Here is an 8,548-nt window from a genome sequence, read left to right as displayed (position 1 = left end):
ATGAAGAAGCGGGGCTGCTGGGGGGGGGGAACAAAACAAAATGAAACACACACACACACACACACACACACACACACACACACCATAGTCGGACTGTGTGTCGTGGCAAGACAGTTGTGGCTGCATTGGTTATTACTGCTGCAAGTTGACATTTTTAAAATGGCTACAGAAAGAATGTGTCTGCTTGAATTGGTCAAGGACCAACAAATTTATGGGAACTACCATTTCCCCCTGAAAATAAGACAGGGTCTTATATTAATTTTTGCTCCAAAACTGCATTAGGGCTTATTTTCAGGGGATGTTTTATTTTTTTCATGTACAACAATCTACATTTATTCAAATACAGTCATGTCATCATCTTCTGGTTGCTGCACAATGGTGGAGGGCAGGGTTTCACTTAACTGGGGTTTATTTTGGGGGTAGGGCTTACGAGCATCCTGAAAATTAATATTTGGGCTTATTTTCAGGTTAGGTCTTATTTTCGGGAAAACAGGGTAAGGATGTATAGAAAGAATATGATTGGTCAGGAGATTTGAATCAAATAATTGCAAGACCGTTGGTAACTGTTGGTGGTTGGAAGAGATCTGGTACCTAAAGACAGAGAGCTCAGAACTGGGGCAGAAGAAAACCAAGTCTAAGAGAACTATATTAGAATGTCTGGATTCTGGAGTTGGTAGCTAAATAGAAGACAATGTTTCGAGATCAAAGTGAAGCTTTAAGCCAGGGGTGTCCAACCTTTCACCTTCCCTGGGTCACATTAGAAGATGAAAATTTGGTTTTGGACGCACATAAATTTGGTTTGGGCCGCATGGGGGGGCAGCCCTAGCCATCCTTCACAGCCCTGCTCCAAGCGCGCTTACCAGCAGCTGCGATCTCAGATAACAGAGGCTGCCAGCTTCAACTCTGGTGGCATTATGGGGCCTGGAGGGGGTCCACCTATTGACAGGGATGGCACAATGCAGTCACATAGCCCCCCTTTCCCCTCCCCTCCTGCTCCTTCCTTCCCTCCCCCCCCCCCACCGTTGTGACGTGCCCCAGCTGCATTCTGGCCGCAAGTGCCGGCAGTGTAACTTGAAACTTTGGAATTTCTTTAAAAATAAAAAATTGCACTGGGCCGCATTATGAGCTGACCTGGGCCGCATGCGGCCCTCGGGCCGCAGATTGGACAAGCCTGCTTTAAGCAGTCTTCCAAGACCCACAAAAGGAGATCCAGGTAGGCATCTGACCATCTGGAACTTCAGCAAGTATTCCTTGAAACAGAAGCAGCCAAAAGGCCAGAAGAAACAAAAACTACCACAGGCTGCCAACCACTGGCAGAATGAAAACTGAAACTAAATCAAAGATGCTCCTTTCTTTCCACAACAATTTATGCAGCTTCTCACAGAAGGGAAAGCATGAGTATTGGCCTAAGACCTGTCTACTGAAACATTGGTTGAAATCCCATTGCATAACCTTATGTCCATGCAAGCGGATGACAGCATCAGCCATGGGCTTTTATTGCTCATTTGAAGTTCTCTTTTTCACACCTGCACCTCAGGTTTCAAATCTTTTCAACATCCTCTCTGCCCCGAGGAATAGTTTGGGAGCCTTGGGACGGAGGCAGAGAAGGATTTAATGCCCACAAATTGCTGCTGTTGGTTCTGCAACTGGGATCAAGACTATTGTTGGTGATTTGGGGGCATTAAAATTCTCTCCCATGTCCCGAGGCTCCCAAGATTTCCCTGAGTCAAAAGAGATTCTGGGGGAGTCTCAAAATTTGGGGGCATAGAATAGGAAACTTTTAATGAGTGGTGAAAGCCCATGGCTGATGATACTGTATCATCAGTTTTCACAGGCTTAAATTTATACAATAGTATTTTTGCCATTACATAAGATCTTGTACCATTACGTGTGCAAGCATTTGTGGAAAACACTCCTGGTTGGTTTTCTTTCTTTTTTTTTTGGACTTATATACCGCCCCATAGCGCTACAAGCACTCTCCGGGCGGTTTACAATTTAATTATACAGGCTACACATTGCCCCCCCAGCAAGCTGGGTACTCATTTTACCGACCTCGGAAGGATGGAAGGCTGCCCTGATTCCTACCCTGTTTCCCCAAAAATAAGACCTAACCTGAAAATAAGCCTTAGTATGATTTTTCAGGATGCTCGTAATATAAGCCCTATGTAGCATTCACCCTTATTATGGTAAGTAGTCATGCATATTCATGTTGCAGGCTAATGTTGCTAAGAGGCGGAGCTGAGAGATATGTAATAAAGAGGCGGAGTGAGAATCAGTCAGTCAGTGAGTCAGGAGGGAGATCAGAGTGGAGAGAAAGAGTGTGGTATATGGGAGATCTGAGGTGTGATTAGAGTGAGGAGTGAATAAGAACTGTTCTATCAAATAGAAGGTTGAGATTGATGATAAATAAACCTGTAGCAGTTACCTATGATTAATAATAATCAAATATCTGTAATCAATAAACAAGATTTATTTAAAAGACAGTGGAGTTTGGACCTTTACCTTCATCCTTCCATAATTAATGTTGATTCAGTGATCAACTGGTGGCAACGGGGTAAAAGGAGTATTAGTTTGTCTTCGTGTGCTCTGTGTTTGGAGAGTCAGGCAGGGGCACGAGGGGTGAATGTCACACCCTACTGCCAAAATAAGCCCCAGTGAAGTGAAACCGTGCCCTCCACCATTGTGCAGCAACCGGAAGAAGATGACATGATTGTACAGTATTTGAATAAATGTACATTGTAGTACATGAAAAAAAATATAAAACATTTCCTGAAAATAAGCCCTACTGCGTTTTTGGAGCAAAAATTATTATAAGGCCCTGTCTTATTTTCGTGGAAACACGGTAGAAGCCAGCACCATGCTGTACAATTGTTCCACATAACAATGTTCTAACCATTCAAACTTCAGACATAAAGATGGAAAAGATCTAAAATGTACTCTGCTTCATGTGGCTGCTTAGTGAGGAGGGATGCAACATCTTTAACCATTTGCTATGAGTTCTATGTTTCTGATAAAATGATTCTGATGACAGATAACTCATGACCTTATAGACCTTATATAATTTATATAATTTATTATATAATTAATAGATTAAATTATTCTATCATTCTATAACAATGTTTGAAGGCTTGTGTCTGCTCCTTTCTTTATCGCTTCAATAAGGAAGCATGATAGCTTTTCTGCTGAACATATTAAGATGTTACTATTGCTGCTTTTTCCTTCAGTGCAAAGACAGAAGAAAAGAGAGAAAGCCTTAGCACAAAGGGGATCTGTGTGTGGTTGTGTAGCACACATTGCATCAGACACTTTTGAATTTTCAAATGTTAAGGGTTCTTTGATAATAGTGTACCAGTAAATATCAACCATCAGCTGTAGCATTCCAGTCCTCCACAAACATTTATGAGCACCATTTTTTCCCCTTAACAAATCATGATCTTCTTGGCACTTGAGCAGTTGTACTGTTCTGGGCAAAATAAATATATGCAATAAATGAAATTGCATACACAAAACCTGAAACACAGTGCTCATAAATATTTTACTAACATTTCTTTCTTTCTTTCTTTGTTTATTTCTTATCCTTAAAAAGTTTCAATATTCTACCGACAAGAGATGTAGAACACATTCATCAAAATGGAAATGAAGCCTGCATTTTGATTAACAGAAGAAATGAATACACAAAGGCTTGTTTGCAGCTGTGGAAAAGATGGCTAACAGGTTTGTTCCTGCCAATATCTTTCCATTAGAAAATTACACCACATTCTTTAGCATAATCCCAGTTATATTAGTGCCTACACAACATGGAAATGTTACGGTCTGTCAAACGTTCATCTGAAATAGCAAAGGGTATATAATTCCATTGCATAAAGGGGATAAGAAAGAACCGTGATCTGAAAATATTGGAATTCCATACACAGCTTCTTGAAAAAATGTTGTGACTGTAGATCTGCGGTTTGGATGCATTGGTATGGCAAATGCAGGACCATCTATAAAGTGTTCTCTTTATCAGAGGTACGAGGGTGGCAAAAAGAGCATTTAAAAGGTTCAAAATGTGACAAGGGGCCAGAGATGTTGAGAAAAGGTATGAGTTAGTCCAAAAAAATAACTTTTTTCAAGCTCTGGTTGCACCTAGCAGAGCTCTTGTAAGATTCAAAATGTGCATCAGATAGGCCTAGAGTAAAGGATGTCCTATAATTTGCAAATTTAAAATGTTTTGCACACACAGGCAAGGAGATGACAGAACCATTAATGCCATGCAAAATAACTGGTCACATTCTTTGGAACCTACTGAAGATGCACTGATTCTATTAATGTACACAAGGCACAGAGAAAACAACCCTAAGCAGATGGAATGTCATGAAAGGACACTTTTGCACAATGAGACAAATACTCTAAACCTCAATGAACTTATTGATTTAAATATATGTGATTCTATTGTAATTCTATCAGGTTGTTGGTTAGATGTTAAGGTTTTGTTGTTAACACAAAATGGTTAAGTTTTGTGCTTTATTTTCTTACTGTCTATAACATGAAATTTATGACATTTTAATTATTTTCTTTTCAAATACTTATTGGAATTCATAGGTTTTTTTTAAAAAAAATGCCACAGCTATTTCTTCTTGAAAATAAACTGGCAGGCGTACCTAATGCAATAGATAATAAGGGAATGGTTGTTGTGGGATTTTCGGGCTTCTTGGCCGTGTTCTGAAGGTGGTTCTTCCTAACGTTTCGCCAGTCTCTGTGGCCGGCATCTTCAGAGGACAGCAAACTGTGCTCTGGGTAAGGCTTGAGAGTGGAGTATTTATGGCTGTGAGAAGGCTTGTTTGTGAGAAGGCTATTGTCCTATCAGGAGATGGTTAATTAGTATGTTTTGTTGTGGCTGTGTTGTTTTGATAAGGAGGGGAGATTATCTGTCCCTGCGGTTGATGGGTGTCATTAGCTGGTCTTTTGTGTGTAGTAATCCCCTGACCTTGTGGCTGGGTGGAGTTCGTTGACCTTTTGCACTCTGTGTTTTTGAGAGCTGGGAGCCAGGTTTTGTTGAGTTTCAGACTTTCCTCCTTCCGGTTGAAGTTTTGTTGATGCTTGTGGATTTCAATGGCTTCCCTGTGCAGTCTGACGTAATGATTGCTGGTGTTGTCCAGTCTTTCAGTATTTTGAAATAGAATTTCATGTCCAGTTTGTTTTAGGGCATGTTCAGCTACTGCAGATTTTTCTGGTTGTTTTAGTCTGCAGTGTCTCTCATGTTCTTTGATTCTGGTGTGGATGCTTCATTTTGTGGTTCCAATGTATACCTGGCCACAACTGCAAGGTATCCGGTATACTCCTGCAGTGGTGAGGGGGTCCCTTCTGTCCTTTGCTGACTGTAACATTTGTTGTATTTTTGTGGTGGGCTTGAATACTGTTTGTAAATAGTGTTTTTCCAGAAGTTTCCCCATGCGGTCTGTGACCCCTTGGTCACATTCTCTTTCTCTCCTACATAACATGAGGGGGCTGAGGGTTCAAGAGAAGGAGGTGGGGCCTAAAATCCTATTCAGGAAAGGGCACAAGCAAGGACTCATCCGGCTGGGGATAGCTTGCGGTGGGTCACTGCCTGTTTGCCTACTGGACCATTCTGTGCTGTCCAAAACAGTAAATACCAAACAAAATGTATGAACCTTCAAGGTATCACAAAACTCTCTGCGGCCCCTCCACAACTGTAACAGACTAATATGATTAACCTCCATACCCCCATGTTATTAATACAGTAAACATTCTCTTTAAAAATATATAGGAATATTTGCTCGTTTTCTCCTCTTGCTATATATGCCCCATCTCAGACCTTTAGCCCTAGAAGGTGAATATTTCCATGCCAGATTGGTTCTGTAATACGTTAAAACAAAGTTTGGTTCTGGAATAAGTTAAAACAAAGCAAATGCTTCAGCTGGTGAAATCTGATACAAGACTTGGTTGTGACATGGAGGTTACTTCTAAACCAAAGCCAGTGAACTGACAGTGAATTCAGAAAATAGAAACTGGATTGCAGCAGCTACTACAGACCTATCTAGCCATGTCTGGATTGTGTCTCAAATAACAATTTTGTGTAAACATGATTGTGGGACTGCTATTTCTAGAGTATGGCAACATCTTCTCTTTTTAAAAAAGAGTTATTTTAATGTGTTTCAGTCATACTCTGTTGCAGTCTAAATTGAGTGATGCAGCTGTTGTTTGATTTATCTGTGGAACTATGAACTTTGCTCAGTAAAGAAACCCCCCAAATTGTTAAACAAGTAGAGAGATGCCCATAGGTGCCAAGTGAACTGCTTCTGGCAACCATGTGAATTTCCCTTCCACAGTAAGCAGCAGATGCAAGAATCTTGGTCCAGATGAGGAGAACAATCAAAACAAAGGTGTAAAAGTCCCTTTCCACCATGCCATGGCCCTGTACTAGCTAATTATCAAAACCCCTTTTTCCTCTTTTGTCTTGTTCATCTCCTACTGTAGACTGGATGTCATTATGGGCATCTTGAGTTTGGATAATGACACTAAACAATTGAGGAAGGAGGAGGGCTGCAACAAGATTTACAATGGAATCTTGCTGCAGCTGCCTACATTCTGGGTGTAGAAGAAAGGAACAGGTCATCTGAATGTGTATAAGACCAACAGTGGAGATGGTCTGTCTTTTCTCCATAGCCCCCACTTAGCTATGACACACCCACCACTGCACCTTTGGACTGAAATAGCCAATCATACATGCCAGAAAACTGAAACAAAGTTATGAGAAGCTAATTAGTCTGACCCTAACTTGTCATTTAGCTTTTTAAAACACCGACTGTCCATTTCATCATGGACCCTCCTAAAATTCAAAAGATGGAGGTGTGGTGCCAGTTAGGGAAGCGGTGATCAATCTGTTACAGCATTTGGTTCACCCAGAGTGTTGAAACATTACTTTTTACAACCTCAGAATACTGGGATATTCTTGGAACTGCAGCCCAGAAAGTAACTTTTTCAAGTACTGGCAAGAAGACAGGGACATTCATTAATGATAGCAACTTGTTATATACATCTCACTTCTCCAACAGTGTTTTTTTTACACAACATAAATTTAGTTTGATTTGGGATTGTTTTTAAAATGTTCTCATTTTTATAAAAAGTTTAAAATGATTCCCCAGTCGACCACATGTTATTTTTAAAAAATTCCAAATCAGATATAGATTTATGTTTCTGTACATATGTATATCTCCTTCATGGATTGCTGCCTTGTCGTGGCGAAGGGGCTTGAGTAACTCAGAGAAGCTATGGGCTATGCCGTGCAGGGACACCCAAGATGGACAGGACATAGTGGAGAGTTCCGACTAAACGCAATCCACCTGGAGTAGGAAATGGCAAGCCACTCCAGTATCTTTGCCAAGAACGCCCCATGATCAGAAACAAAAGGCTAAAAGATATGACGCTGGAAGATGGGCCCCTCAGGTCGGAAGGCGTCCAACATGCTACTGAGGAAGAGCGGAGGACAAGTACAAGTAGCTCCAGAGCTAATGAAGTGGTTGGGCCAAAGCCGAAAGGACGCTCAGCTGTGGACGTGCCTGGAAGTGAAAGGAAAATCCAATGCTGCAAAGAAAAATACTGCATAGGAACCTGGAATGTAAGATCTATGAACGTTGGGAAGCTGGAGGTGGTCAAACAGGAGATGGCAAGAATAAACATCGACATCCTGGGCATCAGTGAACTAAAATGGACAGGAATGGGCGAATTCAGCTCAGATGATTATCATATCTACTATTGTGGGCAAGAATCCCGTAGAAGGAATGGAGTAGCCCTCATAGTCAACAAAAGAGTGGGAAAAGCTGTAATGGGATACAATCTCAAAAATGATAGAATGATGTCAATACGAATCCAAGGCAGACCATTCAACATCACAATAATCCAAGTTTATGCACCAACCAGCATTGCTGAGGAGACTGAAATTGAACAATTCTATGAAGATTTACAACACCTTCTAGAACTGACACCAAAGAAAGATGTTCTTCTCATTCTAGGGGACTGGAATGCTAAAGTAGGGAGCCAAGAGATAAAAGGAACAACAGGGAAGTTTGGCCTTGGAGTTCAGAACGAAGCAGGACAAAGGCTAATAGAGTTTTGTCAAGAGAATAAGCTGGTCATCACAAACACTCTTTTCCAACAACACAAGAGGCGACTCTATACATGGAAATCACCAGATGGGCAATATCGAAATCAGATTGATTATATTCTCTGCAGCCAAAGATGGAGAAGCTCTATACAGTCAGCAAAAACAAGACCTGGAGCTGACTGCGGTTCTGATCAGCTTCTCATAGCAAAATTCAAGCTTAAACTGAAGAGATTAGGAAAAACCACTGGGCCACTCAGGTATAATCTAAACCAAATCCCTTATGAATACACAGTGGAAGTAAAGAACAGATTTAAGGAACTAGATTTGGTGGACAGAGTGCCTGAAGAACTTTGGATAGAGGCTCGTAACATTGTCCAGGAGGCAGCAACGAAAACCATCCCAAAGAAAAGGAAATGCAAGAAAGCAAAGTGGCTGTCCAACGAG

The sequence above is a fragment of the Pogona vitticeps genome, chromosome 5, assembly GCF_051106095.1.
Source record: "Pogona vitticeps strain Pit_001003342236 chromosome 5, PviZW2.1, whole genome shotgun sequence".
Classification (NCBI taxonomy): domain Eukaryota; kingdom Metazoa; phylum Chordata; class Lepidosauria; order Squamata; family Agamidae; genus Pogona; species Pogona vitticeps.
The sequence above is the reverse complement of the archived record's forward strand: the minus strand, read 5'-3'. Positions refer to the sequence as shown.